This window comes from Misgurnus anguillicaudatus, chromosome 23 (genome assembly GCF_027580225.2).
Source record: "Misgurnus anguillicaudatus chromosome 23, ASM2758022v2, whole genome shotgun sequence".
Classification (NCBI taxonomy): Eukaryota; Metazoa; Chordata; class Actinopteri; order Cypriniformes; family Cobitidae; genus Misgurnus; species Misgurnus anguillicaudatus.
In genome coordinates this window covers 30,494,677-30,511,688 of record NC_073359.2, presented here as the reverse complement: position 1 = coordinate 30,511,688, position 17,012 = coordinate 30,494,677, and the positions used below count along the sequence as shown (strand labels likewise).

Below are 17,012 nucleotides of genomic sequence, written 5' to 3'. Positions count from 1 at the left end.
TGGATGTCAGTTTAAGTATTGATTTATACTTTTTGTCTTCTGATTTTTAAGCCATTGTTGCTTGGGGTTGGGGTTAGATAAGGGGAATGAAGGCCTTTTCAGGCAGCACTGGCACAGATATACTTAAAAACATTCACTCTGGGAAAATTAAAATACCTAACAACATACAGATAATGTGTCAAACTGTCAAAGGTGGTTCAGTCCAAAGTTATAAAGTTTTTTTCCAATGTGTGTAATAAAAAATAAAAAACAATCTAAAACCTGGAGAGGATGTTATTTAAATAAAAAACAATCTAAAACCAGGAGAGGATGTTATTTAAATGAAAAGAATGTTTTTAACAGAGGAACACAGAAAACAGAATTGCCAATAATACACATTTTAGAATTAGGTTTAGAATAATAAAAAATATGTAAAATGAACAAAGACAATTAAGAGAGGAGAAAAAAAAACTGGGTTTTGGAAATACTAGGGTTACTTAGTTACTTAGTCATTCCTCTCTCCAGCATCCCCACTTTTGACCTTCTCCGGAAAAATGGAGGAACTGGTTTATGCTGGAACTAAACTATCCCACTCTATTGCTGCGAGCCCCCAGCTTTCGACCAGAAAACGGCAAGCCCCACAACCACCAAAACCAGTGGGCCCAGCTCCCCCTCCTCGTCCTGTGAGAGCTCTTCGGTTTCAGACACAACGCCAAGACACACACCCTCCTCCATCTGCTGTAGGTGAACCAAAAACAACTGATAACGGCTCTCAGTGATGTGTGTCGAGTTTCTGCTATGAAAATACTAATACTTTCAATTGTATACATAAAAAGCAGGAACTCAGTGTACCTATATATTTCTCTATTTCTGTTTTAGTACATGATAGAAAGCCTAAGGCTGTATCAAACCGTGTGGCAAATCAATCTAATCTGCTGCCTGTGATATATCAAACTAAGATCTCTGTTAGGGAAAAAAATAGTACTGTTAAGTTAGCACTTTTAAACATCTGTTCACTTAAAAATAAATCACTTCTAGTCAGCGACCTAATAACCACAAACAACCTGGATTTTATGTTTCTAAATGAAACATGGCTAGAAGAAAGCTACAGTGCAACAGTCCTTAATGAAACAGCCCCTCCTAACTTTACTTTTATGAATGTCTGCAGAAATGCTAGGAGAGGGGGAGGCGTAGCTTCTCTTTTTAAAGATGTCTATCAATGTAAGCAAGTGTCATTTGGGAATTACCCGTCTTTTGAATATCTAGGTATTGTGTTGAAAGGTACCCCACGCATTCTACTGATCATTATTTACAGGTCCCCAAAATACTCTCCAGCATTTGTTGAGGACTTTACAGAACTGTTATCAATGATTTCCTCAGAGTTTGACTGTTTTGCTATTGCTGGAGATTTTAACATTCACATAGATAAGCCAGACAGTATTATGGCAAAAGATGTCACAGCTGTTTTAAATACTTTTGATTTGACTCAACATGTACATGGACCCACACACAATCGTGGACACACTCTAGATTTAATTATCAGTAAGGGTGTAAACATTTCATCAGTTGTTATTAAGGATGTAGCACTGTCTGATCATTTCTGTATTTTCTTTGATTTATTAATCTCTCCTACTATTGAAACTAAATCTGTGTCTGTCAAAAAGAGATGCTTAAATGAGAACACCAGTGTGCTATTTATGAAGGCTATATCTTTAACACCAAGCATATCTGCAGACTCTGTTGATTTTCTCCTTGATTCCTTTAATTCGAAAGTTAAGAGTGCAATTGATGATATTTCTCCTGTGAAAGTCAGGAAGAAGAATGGCAGGCAAAAATCACCTTGGAGAAACTCAACAGAGGTGCAGAATATGAAGAGACAATGCAGAAAAGCTGAGCGCATGTGGCGGAAGACAAAACTTGTAGTCCATTATCATATCTATAAAGACAGCCTTCATGCTTTCAGTGTGGAACTAGGCAAAGCTAGACAGACTTTCTTTTCAAATATAATAAACAACAACATAAATAACACACGCACTCTTTTTGCTACTATAGAGAGACTAACAACCCCACCAAGTCACATTCCAAGTGAAATGCTCTCAGACAGCAAATGTAGTGAGTTTGCTAACTTCTTCTCTGAGAAAATCAATAATATCAGAAAGGTGATCAGCACATCCTTGAGCTGCGCCGGGGTCGGACAAGTCAGATCACAACATCAGAAAGTAGTTACGATGTCTGATTTCGAAGCAGTTGATGGTAAAATTCTGGAAGAAACAGTACAGCATCTTAAAACATCAACCTGCGCCCTTGACACAATCCCAACAACTTTTTTCAAAAGTGTCTTTAACTGTTTAGAAGCAGATTTCCTAGAAGTGGTAAATTCATCACTTATCTCTGGGACTTTTCCAAGGTCCCTTAAAACTGCAGTTGTTAAGCCCCTCCTGAAAAAGAGCAACCTAGATAACACTGTATTGAGCAACTACAGACCAATCTCAAATCTTCCTTTCCGTGTGTTTGATCAGGGTTGGAGCTAAACTCTGCAGTGCTCTGGCCCTCCAGGGTAAGATTTGAATAGTCCTGGGCTAGTATAATGTTCAAAGCACACGTGTGCACTGTGCACAAGGAGCAATCCAGGGCGAGCGTGCGGCAGTCACATAAAGCGATTAGTAAAATGTTCACAGCACGAACATGCACGCACGACAATCCAGAGCAAGCGTGCAACAATCGAATAAAGTGGCAAGTAAAATGTTCAAAGGGTGCACATTTACACAACCAGCTATCCAGGACAGATGTGCAACCATCGAATAGAACAGCTAACGTTATTATAACATTCAAAGTATGCACGTTACACAGACAATAATCCAGGCAAAACAGCAGTTAGTGAATAAATGCTCTGCAGCTGAAGTCAATCTCCAGTTGAACCAGCCTGGTCCTTGTTATTTATAACAAAAAAAATAATAATAATAATTAACGCCAATTCAACCATAAATAAATCTGGCACCAGGTGCCTACATACCGATCAGGCAATGTTTTGCATCACCCAGGAGAAGGCAGCTCAAAGGGTACAAACAGTAGCTTTCAGTAACATCCGCTTTTTATTGCGTTGAGCGTGTAGATTAGCCAGCCAACTGGTGATCTACGAATTTTCAATACATAGTAAACATAATGGCTGATAACAGCGAGATACATACAGAGACAGCAGAGCCGCTACCCTACCTGTTGTGCAGCAGCGAAACAACACGGAGCAAGTGACCCGGAAGTATGACACACTTTCTTCACCAGTGAGCAACAGAGCAGTCCGAAGGACTACGACGTGTATTTATGGGGGAAGCCAGGGACAGTGATTGGCCAAAAAACGCAAAGTAATTACGAGTTCAACTCGTACTGCCACATAATGTATATGTCAGATTCCCAGTCTGTCTGCCTGCTTGGTTTTCCTTTTGTTTTCTCCCGTCATCTCCCCATGGACTCCAGTTCTAAGAACCCCTCACTCTCCCGCACTTGTTCCTCATCTTGTCATCATCATCTTCACCTGCCAGCCATTACCCTCGTCAACTCCAATGTATAGAGGGTATGCATTGATGTCACTTTTCCATGTGACCACACCAGAGCTTGCCCTAAACCATTCAACAAAATGGCTGGTTTTCGTAGCGCCGTCTGCGAAAAACGCTGGTAAAACGGACTATTATCAGCTTAAATTGAATTTAGTTGGACTTAACAGTGACCCTAACAACTTTCCAAACAACCGGACATTGGCATATGGTCAGACATTGCTTTTCCTGACATATTGTATATTTAACACTATTAAACCATCCCACCTTTGTAGAACCAAGGCTCATCATAATGGATGTTTTTTAATGAAGGCTCACTGAAAAAAAAACTTTGCAATTACACAGAATAAGAGTATTCATTTATGTGTATTTCATGTATTTTTTATCCCACATTTTTACATACCTGACATATGGCTACTGCTACTGATTTACTTCTCCTTTGAGGGGCAAGACATTCAACAAAATGGCTGGCTGTTCTAGCGGCGGCCGCGAAAATGTCAGTATAACTGACAATTATCAGCAAAAATTAAATTTAGTTGCACTTGATAGTGACCTTAGTAACTTGTCAACCTACCTGTGGTCAGTGGACGTTGGCATGGATGATCCATTTATACTTCTCCTTTTAGGTTTCTTCTGTAAAAAGATAGCTCTGAATTCTTGTTAAATCTGTTAGTACAGTCTATCACACAACAGCTTTTTCCAATTTATACATGTTTTCCCGGTGTTTTCGCTGATTTTACGACGTACACAATTTCTGCCGCTCTGTCTTTTGCAACTCTGTGAGCGTAACTGCAGTCACTTTCACCGAAGGTGATGTCGTGTGCATACCCTCTATAAGTTCTCCTGTTTCCCCCTGACCTTTGTCTGGTTTTGTTTATTGTCGACTGTGGTGTGTTGTTTCTGTGTTTATAGTAAATAAATGTTCTTTGTATCTGATTCTCCTGGTTCCCTCATCTCCTTCCAGCACACAGCATGACTGAATACCTGACCCAAAAAAGGATTATCCAGAGGACTTCAGGCTCCTCTTTCTAAAACAGAATGGGTGGCCTCTGGGGAACTACACTAAGGAGTTTGTGGAACTGATACACAAGGTGAGCTGGGATGACACTAAGCTGAATACATGCTTTTGGTTGGGACTGGATAATCCTTTGCTTCACCTCACTACACATGAGATGTTTGTTTGCCCCTTGTGGATTTTTTAATTCTGTCCTCCAGTTTTCTGGCTCTAATTTTGAAGACAATGTTGTCAAGGAGTTAATTAGTAGTAATTCAACACAAAACCTGTTCAGTTCCCCTGCTCACCCTAAGACTGTCCCTGTGTCTTTCACCTCTCCTGATCGTCACGAGTGCCACGCTCACTCTCTGGATTTTTCAGATTTTACATAATCACCAGGTTCCCAGCGCACTCTCCCACAAGGATCACAATCACCAGACTACTGAAACCTGTCCCTCATTACCACTCCTTACTATATGCAGAACTCAACCTTTGTCTGATCTTGTTTAAACATATCGCTCTCATGTGTGTTTGTTTCTACTCACATGACCATAATTACCTGTTATCACTATTCATCCTCTTTAGTATTCATCATTACTGCCTCCTATAGACCGTTTCAGCAGTAACAACATAAACAAGCGGCTGTCGCGGTCCGCCCGTAACTTCTGGTAAACTCCGCTAAGAATAAATAACAACAAAGTTATTTAAACGTAGTTTATTAATATAACAAGCAAAAAAACAACACATAGATTACCTAGGAAACCAAAACATTTGTTATTTTCGACGATGCATTTGTTCAAGAGATCAGTTTAGCAACTAGTCAGACCATTAAAAAAACGAAACCGGAAGTAAGGTTCGGATCCAGACGTGTATCACGTGCGTTCACGTCACAGGCACTTCCCACTGCCCATGTTGGGGTCAGAAACGTCATTACAGCAGATTGAGTTGCGTGTTACTCTGTTTCGTTGCGTGGTGGGCAGAGGTGGAAAGTAACGAATAACATTCGTTCGGAATCACAAGTAGAGAAAGACGCAGGGGTGTCGCGACGGTCACATTTCGATCCTCTGTTGTACTCAGCGCCCAACGAATCCCAGGATGAGTCCCAGTCAGCCGTGGTTGTGACCTTATTTCACTTACGAGTGTGTGGAGTGCAGTGGGTGAGTCCTTGTCCTTGCCGTGAGTGTGTACACTTGAAAACTTGCAGTGTTATGCTCTGCTTGTGTCGTCAGTAGCCACCTCTAGGCTGGATGAGTCTTGGTGAAGCAAGTGGACGTCTAGGCTGGTGAGGTGACATCTTTATTCACATGCCATTCGCGACATCCTGTATGGATACCCTGCATCGACACCCTGCATCGATATCCTGGATCTTCCTGTCGCTGTGGAGGCGGTGGTGAAGTAACCAAGCAAGAAAGACCAGTGTGAGTAAAACGGAAAGTAGATATATATGCAAGGAGAAAGCTTGGCTACTGTGAGAGGAAAACTAGCTGTGTGTATAACATTACCTGTTGTGGAGCCCCTTCAAAGGTTCGCCCCTGTCTAGATCTCTTGTCCCGCCAGCTGGAGGAGAGGAGAGGGAAGCGTTTGGCTCAGCACAGCAGTTTCCAGCTTCAACCGCCGTCCTTTGGAGCCTCAACGTAGGCCAGTGTCAAGATGTTTTTGCCGCTAAAGGTCTGTAAGCTCCATCTAATTACTGTTTCGCAGTCTACTTATCATAAGTCCACCGCCCGGGAAGAGTTATGTTATGTGAAGTACCCGCCTGCTGTTGAGAAGTCATAGAGCAGAAGTAGAGCCCCAGTCGTCTGTAAAATACGTACCTTCTGCCTAAAGCTAAGAGCCAGCAGATTAAGTTGTACATTACCTGAAGCAACAGTAAAGCCCCAGTCATCTGTACATTACTTACCTTCTGCCTAAAGCTAAGCGCCAGCAGATTGAGTTGTACATTACCTGAAGCAATAGTAAAGTCCCAGTCACCTGTAAAATACTAACCTCCTGCCTAAAAGCTGAGAGCCAACAGATTGAGTTGTGCGCTATCTGAAGCAACAGAAAAGCCCCACTCGTTGGTGTTATACTTACCTTCTGCCTAAAGCTAAGAGCCAGCCGCTTGGGCTGTACGCCGCCCGAGGGGAAAGCAAAGCCCCAGTTACCTGTGAAGTGCTTACTTACCTGTGTTTCCACCGCAGATAGAGTGACCTTCCTCTGCAGTACTTACCTGTGCCACCATCCAGGGAAATGGCGAAACAGTCACATAAGCAACCTCTCACATTTCCACCTGACAGGCGGAGCTGAGCCCGGCAGCAGGAGTGCTGCTCCCCTGGGTGTAGGGTGAGTAGGAACACCCCTACTGGACCGACTTGGAGTTGGGAATATACAAACTCGGGTATCGATCCACCATCCTTTAAATACTCACCCTCTGTTTCTCCTAACACCCAGGAAGAGGAGAGTGCCCCGGACCAGTTTGCTGAAAGCAGAACAGAGAGAAGTCCAGTGAATAAACTGTTTGTTGTCGCAAGGAATCAGAAGATAAGGAAAGGAAGGACCCACCTGGGATTGGCCTGCTACGTAGTCAAGTAGACTCGAGACTGTGCTTCTCCAACCGGAGATTTGGATTTTAGCCTCCCCTTTCCCTTCCCCATACCCTTTTTAAATAATTTAATAAAGTTTGTTTTAATATTTACTTACGCTCTCTGTGTGTCTGGTCATTGGGGTGCTCTTGGGACCTCCTTGAGGTGGAAACTAGGAAGGGGCGAGACCCACGACATCTGTGGTCCGCTCCGACCTGTGACATCAGCATTGGAAGAATGTAAAGGTTTAAGTAGAGAAAATAATAAAGCATGAAGTTATGGCAGTATTTGTAAATCAGCAGATCAAAGCATAAAACGAACCAGCAGTTACTTAATTTGAATGCACCTTAGTTAAAAGGGAATAATGATGCGTGATGCATCAGTGGAGAAGACTAAGTATGATACTTGCATGTCTTGCCCATTAAAAGAAAGTGTCCTGATGTAGTTTGGTGAGGCTTCCGTTGATCTCGGCTGAAAGGATTGATGAGATGATCCTTGGTAAAATGAAAAAGACAAGGCCGAAGGCCTGGCACAAACATTGAGGTAAGCTGGAAACGTCTAGTTTCGCATCCTTATCCTGATGAGAGTCCTGAAAGGACTCAAATGTATCCAGAAATAAAACTTAAGAGATAAACACAACTCAGATAAGAACTCAGATAACAACTCCCACTTCAGAACTCCATCTCGCATAAGACCTCAGAACTCAACTCAAAACTCGGCAGAACCCATGACTCCTGGTGTTATAGCGATTCAGCGGAAGGAGGGGAATAATGTTATTTCAAACACTATGAACCTCCGACCGACACACTACGGGGATTCCCGAGGGAATCTTAGATCTTAGCTCAAAAGGGAATATTATGTATAATTAACTGTAATTAACTATACAAATTAATCAGGTTTTACCTGGCGTAGCAGAATTAATAATAACAATTAATTAATATGTTCGTCCACCGAAGACATATATCCATAATCGTATATTAACGTTAAGAAATTTTAATTTCATGGCCTTTAAAATTAACCTTCTCACTGATATAAAGTACTACTCGCAGCTTGACTTTAATTTCATGAGCATTGAACACAGAAACAATTCAATATTGAAAATGCAAAACCGGTTTATTAACTACAAACGAAGTATACACAACTACTAACTAAACATACACACATACAATAACATAAAACATAGATGAGAAAGAAAAGATTGGAAAAGCGGAGAGAGATTAAAAGATTGGCAATAGCACTATTGCTTAACATCTGCACAAACCATCGGAAAATCTCTAAGGATCGCCTTAATTTTCCATAAGGGGTAAAGCTTAAACATCAGCGAGTAAAACGAGCGTATACTTGCATTTGGCTCTCTTTGTGCGAAGTTTCTGGTGCGCGCGGATGCGAGCAGGGAGAGAGAGAGAGAGAGTCCGTGGGGTTCGTAAGATGAAGGAGTCCGTTAAGTTGTTTCGTAGGGCGGATTGGTCCGCGTGGTTTTCCGAACTCTAGCGCAAAGCCAGGAAAGACTGTCCCGAAGAGTAAGACAGGGCTCAGAGAAAAGATGCTGAATCCGAGGGACTCCGGGTGAGTCTCAGCGAGTTTCCAAACTGCCCTAACGGGTTACCTGAGTAACCGAGCGACTGAGCGCTCCTGAGCTACTGAGCAATGATGGCTTGGGCGATAGGCCGTTTGGACCTTTCACACGCCCAGCCCATTTTAGGTGAATGACCAATGTGCGAAGTGTTTGATTGCGCGCTGTGATGTTATGAGTACGTTATGTTAAGAACTCCATTACCCAGCATGCCACAGCAGTTGTGAGCATGGGCAGAAGCCTCGGGATGGGAGGGGTTTGTTGTGCTTATGCAGTTGTGAAGTAAAGATGAAAAAGCAGCTATCACGCCTTGTCTGATTATTAAAAGTTAAATAAAACAACACACGCGGGAAACAAGCCTTTGTTCTTTAAGACTTCACATTTGCGTAATTGCATAATGATAAAAGTTTGTTTCCATAACTCTTCAAATCAATATTAAATGAAATTGATGCGGCTTATGGTAATATGATACATAGCAATGATTAGGAAATAAAAAGTAGATTAATTTGATACTAGACAAGACATGGGTTTACGATCACGTTGAATAATAATTTCATACCTAAGATATGAACCACGCTACAGTGAACAAAACTAAAGTGTTAACACACAGTTGCGTCACATATACACCATCATGCAGTAAAGAGATATAATATATATATACATTTAAACAGCTCATTGTGATCTTTAAATGTGGTTTCATCAGAGACCTATAGTCTGTGCCCCCTGCTGTGTCTCTGGCGATTGTCGTTCGATCGGGTCTCAGTTTTCTCTGGTGGAATTCCTTTAAACCTCCTTTGAAGACTGCATTTGTTTTAATTGTCGTCCATTTTACAACCTTGATAGGTGATAGAGATCTCGACAATTGTCACAAAAGGAGACAGGGTTATCTAATTATCACAATTTTAGGGCTGTTACGATCCAGACGCCAAATGGCCTCAATCTGACTCCGAGCCATTTGCCACAGTGTTCTTAGGTAGGGATTTTTAAGCTGTGAAGAGGTCACACCTTTAAGATGTGTCTGACCCAATCAGAGGTCACACTTTCAGAGGGAAAGTTAACTGTCTTTGTCTTCCAACATGCTGTTTTGCATATGGAATTTGATTTGAAGTTAAGGTGGAAATGTTATAGAGTTTCATAATATTATTATGAAGAAGAGTTTCCTAAACATAAAGAATATTATCATTCAGGAAATCAAAAATGTAACACATAGATACCAAACAAGGTCTAGATATGATTTGGATTAAGCAAGTAATACTAAACATTAATTTAAACTAGTTTGGGTTAATATACTGATATAACATAAACACCAAGAACATAATCCATGATGAGATTAGAAATAGTTAAGACAATTCCCTTATACATTTATAAGTGAAAACATGTGTAAAGTTTAGAAGTGAATTTCATATTTCATATTTATAATGCTTATTTAATATGAGGCATATTTGAGTTAATTTAATGAAAGTATATTTACAATGTTTAGTTAATTATTTACATATGTTTAAGTATTTAATGCAGTTAGGATATTCTGCCGAATCTGCCTCTCTGATTCCTTTACTGATTTATATCAGTCTACGTTCTAGCCTCTGATTGGTTAGTGGGGGTGATGTAAGGGGTTGAGGAGGAAGTGTTGTTGTTGTGATGGTGTTCAGTAAAGAGGTACCGTTTGAGAAAGTTTTCCGTCTCCATTCTGCTGTTTATTATCATAAAGAGTGATCTACCACCACATACCGAACCCTCATGTTACACATGCATGACTAATTAGAAAGTTTCTCTGTCTGTTACAAAATCTCCCACATTCTTTTGTGGTCGTAAAACTTTAATCTTGATGTGTTGGCATAGTCACGAGAGATCTGTTCTGCTTTGAAGTGTTAAAGCAGTTTGGGGGGGTAGTGTTACGGACCCCTGGGCTTAGCCTGCTTTTTGAGTGAGGGTCTGCACTTATATTTATGAAATATAAGAAGTTATTGTGTGTCTGATCTGGCTCAGTTTTTACATTGCTGACCCAAGGGCGACATCTTGTGGCCTGAATATGTCACTAGTTTACATCTGGATTTTTTCATGCCATTTCTGTCGATTTTCAATGCACCCAGTTCTTGCACTGAAATTACATTACAGTCTGCACCTGTGTCTAACTTAACAATCAGTTTCTGGTTGTTTACCTTAAGGGTTTCAGTCCACTGTTTTACAACAGTTTGCAGTTCTTTTTCACTTGATCCTTTTCATTGATTTGGTACAGTTCAGTCTCCTTCACTTCAATTGTTCCAAGAAACATTTCATCATCTTGATCGATTCCATGAATTCTTCGTTGTTTCTCTGTTTGTGTGCGACTCATGCCCTTCTTTGCATAATGATTCTTTTTGTGACGGGCTTTGTATTTCTGTCCGTATGCAGAATATTTCTTTGGTTCATGCTTGTAGCCACATCTTGTGCATTCTTTGGCTGAACATATTCTTTTTCCCTTTTTCCAATCTTTTGCTTGTGAATTTTTTGCATAAGAATTTCTGTTTCCTCTTGCAGTGATTTTAACTGGTTTTGACTCACACCTCACTGGCACGGCAAATATCCACTGCCCATCGTAGGGTTAAATCAGGTTCCCGCAACAGCCTGCCTCTGATCTGGTTATTTGTGATGACACAAATTATTCGGTTTCTTATCAGTGACTGGGTAAGTTCTCCGAATTCACAGTCCTTCGCTTTGTTCTTTAAATCTGTAGCATAAGCATCAATAGACTCTGCTTGGCCTTGTGCTCTAATAAAGAACAAATGTCTTATGTATTTCAGGTTCTTTTGTGGTTCGCAGTATTTGGCAAACAACTCTTTTAATGTCTCGAAGTCGTCAACATCGTCATCAAACGTAAACGTGTTGAATACCTTGATTGCATCGTCTCCTGCAACGTGCAGAAAAGTGGCATATTTCTTACGACTTCTCTGAGATTTCACTCGCGATAAGATAAAGTTCAAATCGCTGGATCCAACCTCTCCAGGGGCCTCATTTATCAACATTGCGTAGAAAATGTTCTATATTTGTACCTACGAATGAAATTTAGAATGTGCCTAAGTACAAAAAAATCGGGATTTATCAAACGTGCGCACGTGGTTCGTACGCACATCAGTAAGTAATCCTTGATGATAAATCCCATTTGTTCTTAAGGACCATGCTCGTGCACGTTCATAGTCATTTGCATTCCGAAACGCCTTCAATGAACCATATATGGTGACAACACCTCCCGTTATATGTCACATGGTTGTGCTTTTTCCCTCACCGCAAAAATGGCAAAGAGCGAAAAAGAGGAACTTTACAGACACAGAAATTGAGTTACTGGTGGATGAGTTTGAATCCAAATAACACATACTGTTTGGTTCACTTAGTGCGGGAGGAATGACTAACAAAAGAAAACAAATCTGCATGGGAATATGTTACCAGTTAGTTTAATTCCGTTGTGTATAAGAACACTTCTAGAAATAAAAAGTGGTTTGACATTAAAGAGCAATTTGAAAGTTAAACCACCCATTCACTCAAAGTACAGAAAAATACTGTAGGAAATAGATTTAAAAAAAAATATTTTTCTAAATGCACTAATTAGGCTTCTGGGGTCAATTTTGTAAGAAAATTTTAGACCCGCCTCTAAAAATCGCCAAACCGGAAGTGACATCACGAGAGGCGCACGATGGATTGCAATGACAGTTCTTCGGATGCTGAGGAACGAGTAAATGTTTATTCATACTCGTATGGCGAACTACAGCCATACAATTATGAGTTTGCTATGCAGCCAAGAGTGCAGGGACTGGTCAGGATTAAACAGAACGGTCAGAAGAGACAAATTGAAGTGTTATGTGAGGAGAAAAGGACAGATGTGTGGGTGAGATCAGTGATCTGGCGAGATGTAATACTGTGCTCAGATCACAAGATTGTACAGATTATTATCATATATCATGCAATAGCAAAGATAGTATTGATACTTTATGTCTTTTTAATGCTTATAAGTTATGTTAATATCCATCCACACTTACGTTACGTGATACAGATGTTGCTCATAACCGCAGGAGAGGTGAGCTGTCTGAACCCATATGTGCTACAGGCCAGGCCAGTAGAAATAGAGTATGTTTATGGCAGAGATTATTTATTACTAATTTATTTAATATCCATGTATAAATGAACAGTAAACTAAAGATTTGAATGTTAAAACAATCTTAATAAATTTGTTTTTAAACAATCTTAATGAATTTGTTTTATTTACAAGTTGCCTATAGGTCATGACTAAGTTACAATTTTTGCTGGCACTAGTCAATATTCAAATTAACAATATTAATAGTTTTCCCATCTCCAAACAATACCACTAAATACAGCATAGACAAGTTATCCGCTGGGCGTCTAAGGAACTCTGTGCAGGCGCCCTTACCTGCATGTGTCAGCCATTCGAGGACAGGTTCCAGAGGAAGGAGGACTTTATAAATGGTTTGAATACCCCCATTTTGTGACAATCAATAAACAATAATCACAAATTGTCTTACCGTATAAAAACTGGTTTATAAAGTTTAGATCAGATATATACCAAGTAGATCTGCATTTGTAATTCGATTTAGTTTTATTTATGTAGCACCGAAAAAAAGATATACAATCTGACCCATTTAAAAACATTTAACAATCTTTCCCATCATATGTGCGGGTATTATAATAATGTGTTGAAGTGTGTTAAATTGTGAATGATGTGATTAATAGATCCCAACAGCTTCATCCTTGTTGATCCTCTGGATGGATCTGGAGAGGGGAGCAGGTGTAGTGGAAGACAGGACAGTGGTGCATTCTCGTAGAGCCTGTGGTGAACTGGAGTATTCCAGAACAGAATATTTAAATAGATTAAATTTATTTGTCCCTGTTAACAGTGTGCACCAAAGTAATACAGTTCTGATAAAAAAATTATAGTCAAAGTGGTTTTGATGGTTTTGGTGATGAGTCAGCTTTATATTATTTTTTGAAAGTGATATAAAATGCTATTGTTCAAACATTCACAATCTTTTAACAAAAAACAACCGCTTACTGCAAATCTCTCATTCTGCCACGATGGTAGAAATTGTGTACATGGTGGAAGAAGGTGCTGACAAGATGCTCTGAAGCCCAAACAGCTTTAACATCTTGATGATCTGGGTCAGTGTCGGCCGGTGACTTCTTTTTCGAGGGTGCACGTTGCGAAGCTGGTCACATGCATTGAGCTCGTCATGTGCATGGCTCGTCGTTTCAAAATATGTGTTCAGCGCGTCATGTAAACTTATGTGCATCACACGTGATGTCAAAATCTGCTGCATACGCATGTAAAGGGCTCATGACAAATGATATGCTCACGTTTGCCTGATACTCACTTAATCTCCTGTGTAATTACAGTTTAGTGTCAAGTTAGTGTCTTGCGAGTATTTTGTGAACATGAGTGCTTCCTTTATCATAAACCCCCCCAACGCGTGTGCAGCAGGCACGTATTGTGACAAGAGGCATGATGCACATGGTTCACACACGTCACAACAAACACACATTTGGAATTCACGTCCCTCAGAAGAGAAGTCACTGGTCACCAAAAATGCTGATACATGCATGCTGCACAGACCTAAGAGATGTATATAAAAAGCAGAAAATTACTATACCATAGCATATAAAACAAAAAATACAGGTTATGGTACAACAGACATCAGCTGGCTTTAGCAAACAATGAACTTGCCAACAGCCCTGAATAAAAAGAAAAACATTATTTTTGACTTTGACAGACATGAATAAGTCTTACTTGTGTGAACAGGATGAGATTCTTGCAGTGGTTTCTCATCAGATGAGTCTTTTTTGTTTTTTCCTCCTCCATAACACATCGCCAGGTTCGTCCATGACAACAGAGGATGATTCATCATACTAAGCATCTTCATCTGTAGCTGGACAACTAGAATTAAAACAGATTCACCTTTATATAATTGTATAACAGCATGTCACTTCTTAGGTACATACATGAACACACCACATGACAAAAAACGAATTACGAATTAGCTATGCAAACAAAGTAAATAAGATGTAACTCGATTTGATGGTTATACTATTTGCAGGTTATCAGTTAGTTGATTTCCATATTTATAAGAAACTTGAATGAAATCATTATGTTAAATGATTTGGTAGTAGCAATTGTTTAAAAAACAAGACTTACTGTGCATAGTTCACGTTATCTTCGAGCTGCATCTCAGACGGACCGTGATCGATTCATGTTTTCTCGTGGCGGCAAAAACACAGGCCTCACGTGGTTCTTGCTTCGGCATCCAATGTTTAACTCCATCATATTGCCGGGATGATAATCCTCCGATCTAACGTGAACGCTATACACCACCACGTTTTTCTGAAGCACATGCTGAACTGAAGTCGCGTCTCTTTCCTCGTGCTGCGCTAAACACACACAGACACGGAAGATAGCGCGGTCTTTATTCTTCAAAAGAAACCTGTGGACTCATTGTCCTGACAGGCTGGAGTTTGTAAAACCTCCACTAACACAGTTATTAACCATGACGATGCTAAATTGAAACTACGGAGAATCACATCAATTTGCGACTGCTTTTGCTGAATACAACCGCAGCACTGCCAATGTAGAGCCTGTCAGACGAGCGCCTCTGACTACGTAATATGACGCGTTGTTAAAAAAAACAGGGATTTTGAGAGCGGTCTTAGAAAATTTCAGCTTTTTTACTAAATTTATGCGCTTAGAGTTTTGTAAATGTTTTTTGCTTTCGCATTTAATTTTCATATGGTACTTTCATACAAGGTTATATATTTATCTCACAAAAAAATGTAACCTGAAAGTTGCACTTTAAATTATCAGCCAAAAAAATAAAAAAAATAACGCGTCACAGCACACCGACGTGAAATCGGTGCAACTGGAGGAGGACAGACAACTTTCCACCTTGGACAGCAGCATATATAACCAGCATCATTGGCGCGATCTTTGAAAACGCGCTACTGGCGGAATGGATTATTTGCCAAGTCTTCCAATAACGCAAGGATAAGCCATTGCACTGTGTCAAGCATTTGTCGGAGACTTCATTTATACAAATCACATGTAGAGCTTTCACAGATACAGATACATATCACAAATAAATCATTATACTTATTTGCTGTTACCATACTGACATTAATCATTTTTAACACCTGCTTGTGGATAAAAAATAGACACTTCTTTACTCACTGGAACAGGGTCGTGTAGTATCGCTATTCTACCACTAGATGCTCTGCGTACGCATACTCAGAGGTGTGCGTATATTTACACACATTTCTACGTATAAGTGCAATTTGATAAATTCCATACTTTGCGTAAAACTGTTCCTACGCACACTTTACACACACTTCTGTGCGTACACACATTTGATAAATAAGGCCCCAGTTCTCGGCTAGGTTTCCTTCCAAGCACAGATCGAGCTCCCGGGGGCTTTAGCTGATCCATAATTTATCATAGACTTTCTGACACCATGTAATGTATTGATGACAAGAGACCGCATGTGGTTGAACTGAACATTGTTTACTCATGTCTGGATCTATATACAAGATGGTAACTCAATAGCGCACACTCATAATATACAACATGTACACATACATGACAAAGATAACCGTCTTATTTGCAAGTGTGAGCTCGTAAAATGGACATTATAAGTGTTCTTGAATAAGTGATGCTTAATGTGTAAATGACAAATGAAAATTATGTTTTGATATTGCTTGATGAGTGATAATGCTTGAAGAAATGCATACATCAAATGTAAACTTGCTATACAGTAATCAATTCCGCGTAACGCAATACTCCAATACAACCCATGAGGGCACGCCACGCAGCACGATTTTAAACCTTTGAATCAGATAACGAAGCAGTCACGTGGGTGTGTGTGAAACGACGTCATTGGTCACGCGATTTTGCCAGAACGAATAAAGCTTCGATACAAAGCTTCAATGAAAATTGGTTCATTTTTTTCACACACGCCTCGGAGCTTCGGTGTCATTGGTAATTTCACTAGTAAGAGTAATGTACAATTGAAAACAAAATGGATAACACAAGAGTTATGAGAGATTTTTAGATAGGGGAGACCGGGGTTGGTTGTCACAATTTTTACTCATCCATGAATTGCTCATCTTCAAAAAAATCTTTCAGCAGTAATTCCAATATGAAATGAAAGCTTGGGGTCTTGGCTTTAAATGTGTATACTTTTTACTTTTAGAATGTATTGTAACAGGAAGTAATTAACCATCAAAGACACTCTGACACAATGTGACAACCAACCCCATCACGGGGGTTGGTTGTCACAGGGTATGGGGTTGGTTGTCCCTATAGGTGTTCAATAGGATTTCGGTGATAA

The 17,012-nt window shown here is 40.0% G+C and overlaps 1 long non-coding RNA gene across 1 annotated transcript; it reads right to left on the bottom strand.

Annotated features, from left to right (window-relative positions):
• Positions 1-13,892: 13,892 nt before the first annotated feature.
• Positions 13,893-15,024, bottom strand: LOC141359438 (uncharacterized). Its single transcript, XR_012365877.1, has 3 exons — positions 14,831-15,024; positions 14,426-14,572; positions 13,893-14,251 (listed from the first exon to the last, which is right to left on the bottom strand). It is a non-coding gene; the product is annotated as an uncharacterized lncRNA (long non-coding RNA).
• Positions 15,025-17,012: the final 1,988 nt, after the last annotated feature.